At 43.6% G+C, this 16,700-nt stretch overlaps 1 protein-coding gene across 1 annotated transcript in view; it reads left to right on the top strand.

Moving 5' to 3' along the window:
• The first annotated feature begins 528 nt into the window (after positions 1–528).
• The window catches only part of VAMP7 (vesicle associated membrane protein 7), an 881,558-nt gene continuing 865,386 nt past the window's right edge, over positions 529–16,700 (top strand). Inside the window, exon 1 of the mRNA XM_044057674.1 lies at positions 529–686. The gene's annotated coding sequence lies outside the window, so the exon portion shown is untranslated. The remainder of the gene's footprint in view (positions 687–16,700) is intronic.

Raw genomic sequence — 16,700 nt, 5'->3', positions numbered from 1 at the left:
GCTAATTTCCACAGTCTTGATACTGTCTAGTCAGTAAATCACTACACAAACTTTCCCAAAACAACAATTATACTACGTATAGTACACAAAGTCCAAAAGAATATAACGTTCCTCCCAAAACACACTTAATAACTGGCATTCATCGCTAAAATAATAATGCAGTTTCCACATACTGTGCCATCACAAAGTTCAAAACCTACTAGGCATCAGGCTATGAAGCCGGCAGTAAGCGCAAAAATAACAACACGGTAATTTGAGTAGTCAGACTGCGTCTTTGAGAGTATTAAAGCCTGTGAAATGTATGTTGTAGTTGTGTGAATTGACGTGTTTTTGACTTGATTCAACTGAACGACTACATAGGTGTGTACGTCTTGAATATTCATGACAATATGAATATTCATGCGGGTGTTACAGGCGTGTTTGGGGCGGGATTTGCTACTGCGCATCCTGCGAGGTACTACACTTGGTGATTACCCAATTACTCAGTATTAATAACAGTAATTTAAAAGCATCACGGAGCGCCAACCTTCCCTGTTAACCCACAATGCTTTGCGTCACGAAGTCACGAGGGGCGGAAGCGACGGGAGGCGTTTCTGTTTATGGCCGAGTTGGGGAGGTTTATTGCTGACTAAAACGTGGAGCCTGGGAACGGTGTTTGTGATAAGGAGCAGGAGCCGTGAAGGCTGGTGAGTGACAACATCGGCAGCAGCACGTAGCTCCTGCGAAACCGGTTCTGGATGTGTCAGTATTTTGTTAAGGGCACTGACAGCTGTGTTTCAGAGTGGAACATTGTAGTCCTGGCTGCTGCTGTAACAGCTGTTCCTTCCTCCTTTGCTGGAGTTGTGTTGGGAATGAGTGAGCACACGAATTGTTGTGCTGATAACTGAATATTCTGTTGGTGTAAAATATGTTTTATTGCTCTTGCTAGTATTTTTTCTGGTTTAGGTCTAGATCTGTATGCTTCAGACCCATAGCTGTCAACCTCTTAGTGCAAGAAATCTGGACAAAGCTTGATAAATGGGAGGACAGAGGCCGAAAAATAAGGATAGATTTTAAACATTGCTCTTATAAATTTAGAAAGTTGTTAGAATAATAGGATTGATGTTAGCAGTAATTTACTGAAGGATTTGAAGTCTAAATGCATGTCATTACTTACTGACTTCAGTCCTTAGATAATCCCAGTGATTTGTCAGAAAACCACAAATTTTCTGATGAATAGATCAAAAATCTGGATATTTGAGAGGCATGTTTAGACGTTGTGAAAAAATAATAGTAAGTACTTCTGTATGCCCCTGCTGAAAAGGTAGGCTTAGCTATCCTAATGTAATGCAGAAAATCTCATGTCATTCCTTCAGTTTTTATTATTCTTTTGATTGCTTCTGTGCTCCATGGCAATAGGTCTGTTTTTGTTTTTCTTTTGAATGCTTCTGTGCTCCTTGAGAATAGGTCTGTCACATTTGACTTAGGCTTTATCAGTGGCCTGTTGCCAGGGCATACCTCTCAACTGTCCAGAATTTTACAGAAGGTCAAGATATTTTTCTCGTATAGTTTTGTTTGTTCCTCCTAAAATTTGCAGATTTCTGGCAATTCATTAAGGATTCAAGTCACTACTTAATAACATACATTTGAGTTTCAGAAAACCCATGCAAATGCAAAACCTGTTATTTTTGTAACTTTTTACATAACATTTTACGTTTATAAGAGCAATATTTAAAATATGTCTTTGATCTTGGGCCTGTACCTCACCCCCCCCCCCAAATTGTTTTAGTACAGGAATTCCGGACAAAGCCATGAGGTTGAGAGGTGCGTGCCAACATCATTCATTCAGTGTTTAAAAAAAAAATCTGTCTGCAGTTTTTTTTTTCATAAAACATTATTTTTGTGTTATTGGTTTTAGTAGCTGAGGCCTGCAATTTAAAGCTGACATATTGAAGAGCCTGTAGATGCTTTGTTTTTTTTTTCAGTGATTTAATCCTCACTAGGGTGAGAACACTATACACGATGAAAGCTTTAATCCACTGTGTACATGAATTGAGGAGGTGATGGTTCTATAGAAAAGTGCTCTAGTTGACTAGGAAATTGAAGCGCACCACTGTGAGAATTGATTTATTTGCACTTGCTGTGGGCAAAATTTACTTTCATTGGAGGTCCTGGGAGAAAAGGGCCGTATGGAGTACAGTTGAGAAAAATATTAAAATCAAATGGTGACTTTTTTTTTATGTATGCATTTGGCCTGGCTTTGTGATGTTGAAAGGTAGAGCCTTACATTCAACTCGGAACAACCTAAATTTTGAGTAACAGCCCAGGTGCAGGTACAGAAGGGGTGGAGTGGAAACTGGTATTGCCTACTGATGTGTTTGAGGAGGTGGAGAGGAGAAAGTTCCTTCCTGGTCAACCATGGCTGCTGTGTAAGTAGAGGCTTGCATGTAGGTTGACAGGGTGATGTAGGTTAATGAGGGTAGTTTGTATGGAGTATGTGTGTGAAAGTGTACACATGTCGGGGGAAGTGTTGGATACCCCAAGGTGATGAGAAGCTTATGTCAGCCAGTTGAGTTGAGGCTTAATCCCTGAAATGTATGTTGTGCTACGGAGGGAGGGACACTGAGATAAGGCCTAAATGTTTAGGAATGTTCCCTTGCAGATTATGTAGCATTTGTGACTGTATAGCTAGAGTAAATTACTTTGCTCAGTTACATCCCAGAGATTTGCACTGAGTCTTTATGCAGAGTGCTCCAGTAATAATTTAATGTATTTGGCTGCTTGTTCAGTGTGCCTATATTTGTACGTGGACAAGACCAACCATACAGTAAGAGAGAACTGGAGAGCATTTGAGCGAGATATGTAGTTGAACTGGGTGCTCCAGTAATAATTTAATGTATTTGGCTGCTTGTTCAGTGTGCCTATATTTGTACGTGGACAAGACCAACCATACAGTAAGAGAGAACTGGAGAGCATTTGAGCGAGATATATAGTTGAACTGGAGAGCATTTGAGCGAGATGTGTAGTCGAGCTGGGGAGCATTTGAGCGAGATGTGTAGTCGAGCTGGGGAGCATTTGAGCGAGATGTGTAGTCGAGCTGGGGAGCATTTGAGCGAGATGTGTAGTCGAGCTGGGGAGCATTTGAGCGAGATGTGTAGTCGAGCTGGGGAGCATTTGAGCGAGATGTGTAGTCGAGCTGGGGAGCATTTGAGCCAGATGTGTAGTCGAGCTGGGGAGCATTTGAGCCAGATGTGTAGTCGAGCTGGGGAGCATTTGAGCCAGATGTGTAGTCGAGCTGGGGAGCATTTGAGCCAGATGTGTAGTCGAGCTGGGGAGCATTTGAGCCAGATGTGTAGTCGAGCTGGGGAGCATTTGAGCCAGATGTGTAGTCGAGCTGGGGAGCATTTGAGCCAGATGTGTAGTTGAGCTGGGGAGCATTTGAGCGAGATGTGTAGTCGTAGGAATACAAATGTTTTAGCAGGACATGTGATTGCTAATGATACTCTGCACATGTTTACATTTATGGTTCTGCATTTGATAAAAGCTGACATGCAGCTTGGTGACTTTGATTATTTTACTGGGTTGAATGAATTGAAGTGGATGATACGCTTGCAGGCAAAGGGTTTGGACTTGATGGGTGCATACCCTTAAAACTGGTGCTGAAAGCGTGCTCAAATAACTGGTTTTATTAGATGATTGACTAGTTTTTTTGCTATAAATTTGATTGTGTTTAGTTCATTTGTATTAGGTCTGAGTATGTGTTACCATAGCATGAAGGTGCTTACCATTTCTGTTTTGTTGTTTTTAATCAAGTGTACGGCGTTTTTAAGCCTTTTGCTGGATCCTTTTTGCTTCTGCTGATGTTGTTCTGAGGGATTTATCACACTTTTCTTTCTAGTTAATAGAAGTGCCTCCATAGCTCTTGTCTGGAATGATGTGAGTTACTGATAGAGGTGGGTGCCATGTGGCTCATAACCTGAGAGCATGCACAATACAGATGTCATAGGGCTCCGTGGGGGAGGGTAACCCAGATTAACCCCAGCTAAGGGAAGAAGGCAACCATCTCTGGCAAATGGCAAGAGAATGATGAGACGTGAGCAAGAGCATAAAATGCTGCCATGGCTGCTTAAGTAATAGCACTTCTTAATGGCTCTTATGTCTGGGCTTGGGCTGCCCAATACAGGGGAAGTAATGGCCCGAAGTCAGCTTGATTGAGACTTGGTTTTTGTCAGAGAAGGGGAAAAAGTGTGTACTTACTTGTGCGTGTGTGTGTGTGTGTGCAATGTTATGCATATATGTTGTATACACAGTGTATCTGTACTGTCGTTTGCATATATGTTGTATACACAGTGTATCTGTACTGTCATTTGCATATATGTTGTACACACAGTGTATCTGTACTGTCATTTGCATATATGTTGTATACACAGTGTATCTGTACTGTCGTTTGCATATATGTTGTATACACAGTGTATCTGTACTGTCATTTGCATATATGTTGTATACACAGTGTATCTGTACTGTCATTTGCATATATGTTGTATACACAGTGTATCTGTACTGTCGTTTGCTGTTACTTTGTACATGCTTTTCCTGGGCTGAGCCTGAAAATGATCCACCGGGATCTTAACAAACACACATAGATAATTATCTGGGTGTGTATGCGCATACACATGTATATAGACACATAAAGTATATGCACATGGAATTGCATACACGCATATTTAGAAAATTGTGTACTTATTTTTCTTTAAGTAGTTATTACATCTTCACCTCACCAGGTAGATGTACTCCATGGGATGGTTAATTATCTGTATAACATTTTCTCTCTTTGTGCTGAATAAATTGGCACAGTAGATCATCCCTGCCCTGATAATTTGACCTTACTTGGTAAACATGAAGTCCAGTCCACCAACTTTCATTGCACTTGGAATTTTGAGACTGTGTAGGAACTGCATAATGCTAGCTGACAAGCAACATCTACTAGACCAGTATGACAAGGTCTGCGAGAGGCATAATTATCAATATAACCTGCTGACCACTTTCTCATGTACACAGATGGTCGGTAAGTAAAACAGAAACTCACTGCTCCTCCTCGAGCAAAAAAAAAAAAACCTCTACCCAATCCTCCAACAATCAGGACTAAAGAGTCTCCACAACAATTCTCCTACACATCTCTACTGTACTATAACTCAGTGTGTTACTAGCCTGCAGACTTTAAACTTTCCACTCTGAGTCTGCATATACAGGATGAAGTGTCTTTTTTTTTTTTTTTTTTTTTTAAATTTGGTGATTCTGTCATCGGTCACTCTGCGTTTACGTTCATTGACTGGACAATTACAGGGTGCCAGCTTCATTTCTGGTGCCAGGATTCATGACATAGATGGGAATGATGTGACAGTTAATTGTAAGAAAACTTGCATACAGGGGTGCTTTAGATGGGAATGATGTGACCGTTAATTGTAAGAAAACTTGCATACAGGGGTGCTTTAGATGGGAATGATGTGACCGTTAATTGTAAGAAAACTTGCATACAGGGGTGCTTTAGATGGGAATGATGTGACCGTTAATTGTAAGAAAACTTGCATACAGGGTGCTTTAGATGGGAATGATGTGACCGTTAATTGTAAGAAAACTTGCATACAGGGTGCTTTAGATGGGAATGATGTGACGTTAATTTGTAAGAAAACTTGCATACAGAAAACTGCACAGGGGGGTGCTTTAGATGGGAATGATGTGACCGTTAATTGTAAGAAAAGATGGGAATGATGTGACCGTTAATTGTAAGAAAACTTGCATACAGGGGTGCTTTAGATGGGAATGATGTGACCGTTAATTGTAAGAAAACTTGCATACAGGAGTGCTTTAGATGGGAATGATGTGACCGTTAATTGTAAGAAAACTTGCATACAGGGGTGCTTTAGATGGGAATGATGTGACCGTTAATTGTAAGAAAACTTGCATACAGGGGTGCTTTAGATGGGAATGATGTGACCGTTAATTGTAAGAAAAGTTGCATACAGCGGTGCTTTAGATGGGAATGATGTGACCGTTAATTGTAAGAAAACTTGCATACAGGGGTGCTTTTGTTGTTAAGTAGAAGTTTCTGTTTTATCTAGCAATCTGTTCAGCTTGTTCTGCTTATTACATAGGCAGGACAACAAGAGTTGCACAAAAGGATCCACGAGTATTTATATGATATTGAAATGAGAGATGCCAATAATGCTTGGTGTAAGCATTATGTTAGTGCTGGTTGTAAGGGGTAACCTAAATTTTTTGTTTTGGATATTGTTCCTGAATATTGGAACATATTTGATGCTGAAGATGAGTTAAACTGGAGGGAATATTGCTGGCAAATAAGATTGGATGCCAGCAACCCTCCAGGTTTAAATGATAAGGAGAATTTTAAGATCTTTTTAAAGAGAATAAAGTTTAGATCTTAGTACAGGCAGAATTGCTTTTTTAATTGAAGTTCTAATTGATGTGAGTTTTTTTTTCTGATTAATTGAATCCTGAAAAATCTTCATTTTTAGTCAAATCAAACCAGAAATCAGTAGTCATCAGCTTTGTAGAGTGTCTAAATCTACACAGACTACATAAAAATTAAAGACTAAAAGACAAGTTATGAAAGTATTTGATTAGATTTCAAAATTTCATATCTAAGATTTCCAGTCCTTTTTCAGCCTTAGCTGTCACTTATGTATGTTAAACCAGTTTATTTCCATAAACGGCATAAACAGTCGACCCCTATCAGAACCAGAAATATTGGGGAATGCAAAAGTAAGTCACATTAATGGAATGTCAACATTAGTAAGATCCTTAAAGTAATCAAGCCCTTTAATAAATCCCCAAAAATGCTGACATTCAAAAGCTCGGCAAAAATCTTAAAGTTACTGTAAGCAACATCATAGGTTGGTACTAGGCTATCTGCCCTAGGGCCTATACAAGCCTAGCCATAACAATTCCCTGGATATTTTGTGTGTGGATGTGTGTGTGTGTGGATGTGTGTGTGTGTGGATGTGTGTGTGTGTGGATGTGTGTGTGTGTGTGTGTGTGTGTGTGGATGTGTGTGTGTGTGTGTGTGTGTGTGTGTGTGTGTGTGTGTGTGTGTGTGTGTGTGGATGTGTGTGTGTGTGTGTGTGTGTGTGTGTGTGTGTGTGTGTGTGGATGTGTGTGTGTGTGTGTGTGTGTGTGGATGTGTGTGGATGTGTGTGTGTGTGTGTGTGTGTGTGTGTGTGTGTGTGTGTGTGTGTGTGTGGATGGATGTGTGGATGGGTGTGTGTGTGGATGGATGTGGGTGTGTGGATGTGTGTGTGTGAGTGTGTGTGTGGATGTGTGTGATGGATGTGTGTGATGTATGTGTGTGTGATGTGTGTATGGATGTGTGTGTGGATGTGGGTGTGAATGTGTGTGGATGTGTGTGTGTGGATGGATGTGTGTGTGTGTGGATGGATGTGTGTGTGGATGTGTGTGTGTGTGGATGTGTGTGTGTGTGTGTGTGGATGTGTGTGTGTGTGTGTGTGTGGATGTGTGTGTGTGGATGTGTGTGTGTGTGGATGTGTGTGTGTGTGTGGATGTGTGTGTGTGTGTGTGTGTGTGTGTGTGTGTGTGTGTGTGTGTGTGTGTGTGGATGTGTGTGTGTGTGTGTGTGTGGATGTGTGTGTGTGTGTGTGTGTGTGTGTGTGTGTGTGTGTGGATGTGTGTGTGTGTGTGTGTGTGTGTGTGTGTGTGTGTGTGTGGATGGATGTGTGTGTGTGTGGATGTGTGTGTGTGTGTGTGTGGATGGATGTGTGTGTGTGTGTGTGGATGGATGTGTGTGTGTGTGTGTGGATGGATGTGTGTGTGTGGATGTGTGTGTGTGTGTGTGTGTGTGTGTGTGTGTGTGTGTGTGTGTGTGTGTGTGGATGGATGTGTGTGTGTGTGTGGATGGATGTGTGTGTGTGTGTGTGTGTGTGGATGGATGTGTGTGTGTGTGGATGGATGTGTGTGTGTGTGTGGATGTGTGTGTGTGTGGATGGATGTGTGTGTGTGTGTGTGGATGTGTGTGTGTGTGTGGATGGATGTGTGTGTGTGTGTGGATGTGTGTGTGTGTGTGGATGGATGTGTGTGTGTGTGTGGATGGATGTGTGTGTGTGTGTGTGTGTGTGTGTGTGTGTGTGGATAGATGTGTGTGTGTGTGTGGATGTGTGTGTGTGTGTGGATGGATGTGTGTGTGTGTGTGGATGGATGTGTGTGTGTGTGGATGGATGTGTGTGTGTGTGTGTGGATGGATGTGTGTGTGTGTGTGGATGTGTGTGTGTGTGTGTGTGTGGATGGATGTGTGTGTGTGTGTGGATGGATGTGTGTGTGTGTGTGGATGGATGTGTGTGTGTGTGTGTGTGGATGGATGTGTGTGTGTGTGTGTGTGTGGATGGATGTGTGTGTGTGGATGTGTGTGTGTGTGTGTGGATGTGTGTGTGTGTGTGTGTGTGTGTGTGTGGATGGATGTGTGTGTGTGTGGATGGATGTGTGTGTGTGTGTGTGTGGATGTGTGTGTGTGTGTGTGTGGATGGATGTGTGTGTGTGTGTGTGTGTGTGTGTGTGTGTGGATGGATGTGTGTGTGTGTGGATGGATGTGTGTGTGTGTGTGGATGGATGTGTGTGTGTGTGTGTGTGGATGGATGTGTGTGTGTGTGGATGGATGTGTGTGTGTGTGGATGGATGTGTGTGTGTGTGGATGGATGTGTGTGTGTGTGGATGGATGTGTGTGTGTGGATGGATGTGTGTGTGTGTGTGTGGATGTGTGTGTGTGTGTGTGGATGGATGTGTGTGTGTGTGTGTGTGTGTGGATGGATGTGTGTGTGTGTGGATGTGTGTGTGGATGGATGTGTGTGTGTGTGTGTGTGGATGGATGTGTGTGTGTGTGGATGGATGTGTGTGTGTGGATGGATGTGTGTGTGTGGATGTGTGTGTGGATGTGTGTGTGTGTGTGGATGTGTGTGTGTGTGTGTGTGGATGGATGTGTGTGTGGATGGATGTGTGTGGAGGTGTGTGTGTGGATGGATGTGTGTGTGTGTGTGTGTGTGTGTGTGTGTGTGGATGGATGTGTGTGTGTGGATGGATGTGTGTGTGTGTGGATGGATGTGTGTGTGTGTGTGTGTGTGTGTGTGGATGTGTGTGTGTGTGTGTGGATGTGTGTGTGGATGGATGTGTGTGTGTGTGTGTGGATGGATGTGTGTGTGGATGTGTGTGTGTGGATGGATGTGTGTGTGTGTGTGTGTGTGTGTGTGTGTGTGTGTGTGTGTGTGTGTGTGTGTGTGTGGATGTGTGTGTGTGTGTGTGGATGTGTGTGTGTGTGTGTGGATGTGTGTGTGTGTGTGTGTGTGTGTGTGTGTGTGGATGTGTGTGTGTGTGTGTGTGTGGATGTGTGTGTGTGTGTGGATGTGTGTGTGTGTGTGTGTGTGGATGTGTGTGTGTGTGTGTGTGGATGTGTGTGTGTGTGTGTGTGTGTGTGTGTGGATGTGTGTGTGTGTGTGTGGATGGGGTGTGTGTGTGTGTGTGTGTGTGTGTGTGTGTGGATGGGTGTGTGTGTGTGTGTGTGTGTGTGTGTGTGTGTGTGTGTGTGTGTGGATGTGTGTGTGTGATGTGTGTGTGTGTGTGTGTGTGTGTGTGTGTGTGTGTGTGTGTGTGTGTGTGTGTGTGTGTGTGTGTGTGTGTGTGTGTGTGTGGATGGGTGTGTGTCAGAAACACACTCACCGCTCCTGATATGGATGAAGAGGGGGAAAGGGTCAAATCTACAAAGTTTTTGGGGTGCACATTTCAGAGGATCTCTCTTGGACTGTGAACACTGAACAGTTGGTCAAAAAAGCACACCAAAGTCTCCACTTTCTCAGAAGGCTCAAAAAAGTAAATCTCCCACCTACTGTTATCACCACATTCTACAGAGGAGCATTTGAGAACATTCTCACTAGTAGCGTTAGTTTGGTTTGGGAACAGTGCAATAAAGAAGGTGCAGAGGGTTCATAGGTAGGTACTAGGCTATCGGCCCAAGGGCCTATGTAAGCCTAGCCAGCAAGGTACCATAGCTTACGCCACCCACGAAAGTTATTTTCCTGTGCCACTGTCCAGCAGAGACACAGAAGTGATCCCCGGGTTATATTTCCTATTTCCCTTCTACTCATCAAGATTTTTCTTGAGTGCTAATGAAGACCTTTGCTTGACATAGATGGGTAGCTTGTTCCAGAGTATAGGAAGTCTCTGGGACAGGAATCTGTCCCTCTAGCATGTCTTGTTTATTGTGGTGACAAGGTTTAGGTCCCTAGAGCGTGTAGCTTGGAGGGATTGGGATTTCTTTAGGTGTAGCATGTCTAACAGCTCTGGGTTTGACATAGCTTTATATGTTAGGCAGAGATCACGTCAGAGTAATCGATATCCTACGGAGTAAAGCTGGAGTTTTTTGAGGCGGTCAGTGTAGGGTGGTGCGAGTTGCCCAAAAAATCACTGGTACCAACTTGCCATCGATCCAGGATTTCTTTGCAGCAAGAAACATTAAATGTGCATCCAAAATAATTCATGACCCCTCTCACTTTGCACACTGCTGATTTACACAACTGTCTTCAGGCAGCAGATATCGGAGTATCTGCTGCAGAACCACCAGATATTTAAACAGCTTCTACCAAACAGTGCTGAGACTTGTAAACTCTGATACCAGCCACTGGTTATTTAGTCTGTGATCATTCACAATGTATAGCTCAGGTGAAAAGTGTGCAATATTTGTTTTTCTTTGATGTAGCATTATATTTTCTTACTTGTGTAAAATTGCCTGCTGCTTGTCATCCTTTGTTCATTGCATCAGACAAGCTTAACATGTGCAATCCTCCTCTGTCATGCTGCTATGTACAGTATTCTTATGACTGTCTGAGGGGGCTTGTGTGTTTTTGCTGTTATTAGTTTATTTATCCTTCTGTGGGTCTTGTATTGAATATATATTTTTAACTGAAATGTTATAATGCTGTTCTTGTTATCCTTCTTATGTGCTCTCAGGTGAGTTGATACTTGGAATTTCATTTAGGCTGCACTTGTATAGTCCTAAATGGCAATAAAGGTTACTGTCTTGGAGTCTCCTTAAATATTCACCAGGCTAAAAGACCTTTGATAAAACTCATTACTATAGAGTGTACGGATACTGACTGCACTAATTTTAGTATTTAACTAGTTTGCTAGTTACTTCTGGTGGCAGAAAAAGCACTTCCTTAGCCAGCCTGATTGAGAATGGGTATCTTGAGACAGTGTAAGAATTGTCGTATGCTGTCTGACGATCGTCTGTTGTTCAAACAGCGTAACAGTGAGATATACAGATGTAATGTCCTTAGAGGTAAAAAAAAATCTCGTATGCAGTAAACTTGACACCAAAATTGTCAGCAGTACATGACACATCTCACCTCTCCAAGGCCATCCCAGCACACACAATCCATCATATGCAGTGGTTACCACAAAGACATTCAAAAGCCAACATGGGCACAAAGCACACTCAGCATGTTAACCCTACTTCTCCATGTAACACAAGGAGTCCCAAAGTCACTGATGCTTAGCCCGTAAGGCAGGCATCAACCCAAGACACCATGTAAGACATACAGACGTGACTCTTACCCGGCTGAGCAAGGAAAGAAGGACAGTTAAATGACTAGGCAATCCTACAGGAAGGGTTGTCTCAAATAAGTGGTGCCAAAGTCATGGACTGAAACGAGTTGACCCTGTTTTTAAGTTTCTGCCATGTCCATTGTCATAAGAAAGTTCTTCTATATTGCACAGCGTTTAAACAAAGGGATTATGTCTAGATGTAGTGATGCCATTGTTCCCCTTTGCTCTCAGCCCTCATTAGATTATTCATTAAGCATAATATCCCCTTTGGCATGTATCTGTACAGACACATGCAGCAACTGGTTTCCCCACAGAGATGTGGACTGACTCGGAGCTCTGCCACTATACCCAGTGTAGATTAGAGCGCATGTGCTGTGTGTACTATATCGTTATGAAGTATGTCAAGTAACTTGCATGTATAAAGACTGGGCACGTGCCATACTTAGTGCCATTTTAAGAGCGCAGCCAGACAGTAAGCATGTATGAATCCTGCAATTAGTTTGTGTACGTAAAGTCGGTAATCTTCTGTTAAGATGTATTTGTATAAAATAAAGCTGTTTGAACAGAACCCATGAAGACTCTCTTGTTGTTTCCAAAGCAGGAGAGTGACACCCAGTATCCTACATACTGCTAACAGGTGGCCTGTGTCTGGCAAACAAGGAATCCACTGACCCAATACTAATGGATTTACTGTACATCAGCAAGTCAAATGGCATCAGCAATGCACTGTCTAGGTCTCTAAACCTTTTTCTGGAACATCAACAGAATGGTTTAGAGACAGGTTTGTCTCTGAGGGTACTGGTGCTGCTGTGGAACAGACTCCCTGTCCATATTCAAGTGCAATTTGGATCTATTGATAGGAAACCGAAAATGTACTCCAGGACTGCACCCTGCATTACTAATGGGCAGAGGCAGCTCCTAAATGCTTTTTCCCATGCATAGGTCCAAATTATTTATGGTATGATCTCAGTTATTCTCATTAAGGGTAGTATATAGATATGAAGTAGTTGTCTTCATTTGATCTTCAAACTGTGGGTTCCCGGATCCATATCGGATCTGACTCTGCCGCATATCCAGCATCTGTTCCAAGCTCAAAGCTCCTCCCCTTACCCATAATGCCCCTGTCTCCTTCGTCCCTTCAGATTTCGTTTGCTGCCTGCGATGTCCGTGTCGTGATCTGAGCTCTCACCATAGAAAGTTGTGGTAAGTGTGTTTTTTTTGGAATTAAATCTTTCCTTTTCTCTCTCTATATATTTCTTCTCTACCCCCCCCCCCCCATGTTTCAGTCGGTAAAAAAAAAAAAAAAAAAAAACTCACTCTCTTCTTTACCTTGTGTGCATGGTTTGAGTGTTTGTTGGTGTGCTGGGCCTGTGTGGGATATGTCTGACACTTGAAACCAAACAAAAAGTTTGCAGGAGAAACCAAAACCGAAGAAAAGTCAATTGGATTTATTGTTGAAAACCACACCACAAAATTAATGCTATCAAATTGATGCATTTTCGACCTCCTTCTTCATCAGAAACAAACACTAAATCAAGTTTTAAACAGTTGTTTTATAGCCTGTCTTTTGAATTTGATTAGTAAATTGCTTGTCCAATGAAAATGTTTATTTATTGAAAACGTACATAATTAAATTAGTTCACTTAAAAACCTCTGTGCTAAAAACTGAATCTTTATCCAGTGACATTACTTTGAAAGTGTGAATCTGAATGCAAAAACAGAACAAAAAATACACCCATTTGTCCCCTTGTTAAAACAATAAATAATATATAATACAAACATGTTAATAAATAAATAAATTCCATATAATACCAAGGAAAATCCATCTGATAAAAAATTCCAATACTACTGCCACCTAGTGGATTTTTTAGGAAGTAAATCAAAGCTTTGCTGCTCTTAACTTGAGCACTGGAGTAATGGACAAGAAGTCATTTAAACCAGGAGGTTTTGTAGATTCCAAAACGACTCCCTGTATTCCAACTTGGCTTCCCACATACCTCCCCTTATGTCCTTGGGAACGGCCTCCAAAACAAAAAAAGAAAAGATAGCGTGTGGGCAATCCATTGTGTGATGGAACAGTGCGTTGTTACTGTTCTGTTTCTTAATTTCATAAAGATGTTCATAAATTCGACACCAGCTTCCTCTCAGTTTTCCCTACATAAAAGGAGGTGCAGTGGTTACAAGTGGCGATATAAACACCATAGGTATTACAATTGGAATAACTAGTACTAATGACTTGCCTATTTCTTGCTGAAATATATATTTTAGTTTTGTTAACTATATGGGAACATTGTGAACAAAAGCCACATTTGAAAGCTCAAAACTTACGTGAACCACTCGCTACACAAGAACGTCCACCAAACTCAAATAATTGTTTAAACTTGAGATCCCTACGGTAAATAATATGTCTGACACTGGTAAGCCAGATTTCAGAAAGTGTACAGAGTGTGGCCATAAGCTCTCCCCAGCAGATGGCCACACACTGTGCATAGTGTGCTTAGGAGCAGCTCATCTCCTGTTCTATCTGTGCCGAGTTTAATCCCTGGGCACGTAAGGACAGGAGGGATAAATTAATACTCAAGGGCCTTCTTCCCTCTTCGGGGACTCTAGTCCCTTTGCCCCCAGCTTCTACTAATGCTGCCTCCCCGGCCTCTGGGACTCAAACTCCCGTCAATAGGCCTGGGGATGGGGACAAATCTACCAAGAAAGATAGGCCGAGGAAGCGATCTCCGTATCGCTCCCATCCTGCCGGCCCCTCACCTAAAGTGAGGTCGAAACTGAGACCAGAGACTCCCCAGCTATGTTCTCCTCAGTTCTCCCCAGAGGAGCCTCGCATCTGGTTGCCGGCTCACGCTTCTCCTCACTGCCACTCCAGGCCGGTGTCAGTTGTCTCCTCCTCCCGCTCCACCTGAAGATGGATAGGATGATGCGGAAGTTCATCGGCACTCAAGATACAGACAGGAGTCTTGCCTGGCCCCTCTTCCTCCAGAGCGGGGAGCACGCATCCCTTTTGCACCCAGATCACGCTTTCTGTGATCCAGCAGTTTTGGAGCCCTTGGCTTCAAGGACTCTGTGTCGAGGGGTCGGTGCCAACATTATCTTGTATCTTGATGCCAGCTATGACCTTGAACAGGCCGGATCCGACAAGCTGTCAGAGCTGTAACCTCAGCATCAGATCCGAGGGGTTGGTGTCCGCTCCGAGTGTGTCTGAGTGCATCTTGGTATCTTGGTGCCTGGAGGCTCGGCGCTGACTCCCCTGTCGGGTCAAAGGGTGACTGCTCCTATGGTCCTTTCTCAGGAGGTCCATTCCCCTTCAGCTTTTGATGTGGTAGAGAGAGTTCTCTTGATTTCCTTGAGACCGTTGACCATCTCGTCCTCAGACTCTCTCTCTCTCTCTCTCTCTCTCTCTCTCTCTCTCTCTCTCTCTCTCTCTCTCTCTCTCTCTCTCTCTCTCACGGTTCCGGCCATCCTGCCATCTCAGGGGCAGCCTGCCACCACTTTGCCTCAGGAACTTCTGCTTGGGAGTAGCAAGCCATTGGCAAGTCCTCCCCAGGGATCCCCACTGAGGAGATCCCTCGCAAATGTATATGCAAAAGGAGGCACTTAGACTCCCCACTGGAGTCTCTCACTGAAGACACCGATTTGGAGGAAGGGGAAGGTTCTCCCCATTCATCCCCCAAGGATGTTTCCTTTGGAGGCATCATGGAACTCCTCCCCCAGCGAGGGGGGTGGTCTGCCAGAAACCTACCTCGGATGAATCGGTATTTCTCAAGGCATTTGGCGCAGGACCCTCTAATTCCTGGGTGTCCCCTCCCACAGATTCTTTAGTGGACCTTATAACACCTCGGGCGTTGAAGAAACTGGATATGATGGAGCCCATCACCAAATGCCTGTATAAAGTTTTGAGCTCCCCTTCAGATAGGTCACATTGGAATAAGGGGTCCTTGGTTGATGCTATGGTGGTGACAGCTTCCACTAGGAGAGAACTAGCTCAGGAAAGCTCTACCGCTCATCCTCCAGGCTGAGAGTCAAGGGCGATGGACAGTTTTGGGAAGGGAGTGTATGCTTCAGTGACTTTTTCTGTAAGAGCGCTGAATTACATGACACATATGATTCAGCTGCAGCAAAATCTAGCGATGGAAATCTCTGAGTCGACCCCAGAGTCCATGTCGGCAGAGGACAAGAAGTTTTCCACTCGTATGGCCACTCTAAAGTCAGTTGCGAACACTTCTGTGCAACTCCTCTGCCATGCTACAGAGGGAGCTGCTAGACTAGCTGGTTCATGTGTTACCATCAGGTGACACGCCTGACTCTGATTCTCAGTTTTTGGAACCTTTTAAGACGCCATTCAACAAAATGTCCTGCATGACTGTTCCTCCCTGTTAGACTATGTGTGAGACTTTAGTTCAGAGTGAGAATGACGAGAAGACTCTGCCATCGGGATCCACTTCTCCTCTCAACGATCCTTTTCTAGGAATCGACGAGGGACCAAGAAGATGTGGTTCTGGAAATCTCAGACTTGTCCCTGAGACGCTCATGACTCCCCATCAACCAGAGGAAGAGTGGGATATGATAGACATCACCCTAGAGCAGAGGGAGTCTGAGAAATTACGGGTCTCGAGGACCATTCTCGGACAGACCCGTGCAGCAATCCTGAAGGGTTGCCGAACTGCTCGTCTCTGGAGGCAGTCGGCGGCTATCTATCGCTACACCTAATGGAGTGGGAGTCGGGGGCTATCTATCGCTACACCTAATGGAGTGGGAGTCTATCACAAAAGAATTGTTGGGTGTTGCAAATTATATCCAGAGGCTATCCAATCCCATTCCTCAAGCCACCTTCACCGCCAAAACACCTCCCAGACAGTCCACCTGTGCACAGGGAGGCTGCAGCACTAAAAATTGCACGGCTGCTAGAAAAATAGGTCATCCAACACATCTGCCAAGGCCAGTTCAGATTAGGCATTTATTCCAGGTTCTTTTTAGTGCCAAAGAAGACTGGGGACCCAGGACCAATTCTAGATCTATCCGTCTTGAACCTGTCAGTGGCCAAGATGAGATTCCAGATGGGTCACCCTTCATTCTATCCTACCCTTCCGGCAGAA

The sequence above is a fragment of the Protopterus annectens genome, chromosome 15.part0 (genome assembly GCF_019279795.1).
Source record: "Protopterus annectens isolate FY-2018-M chromosome 15.part0, PAN1.0, whole genome shotgun sequence".
In the NCBI taxonomy this organism is placed as follows: domain Eukaryota; kingdom Metazoa; phylum Chordata; order Ceratodontiformes; family Protopteridae; genus Protopterus; species Protopterus annectens.
This window is presented reverse-complemented; position numbering and strand designations above follow the sequence as displayed.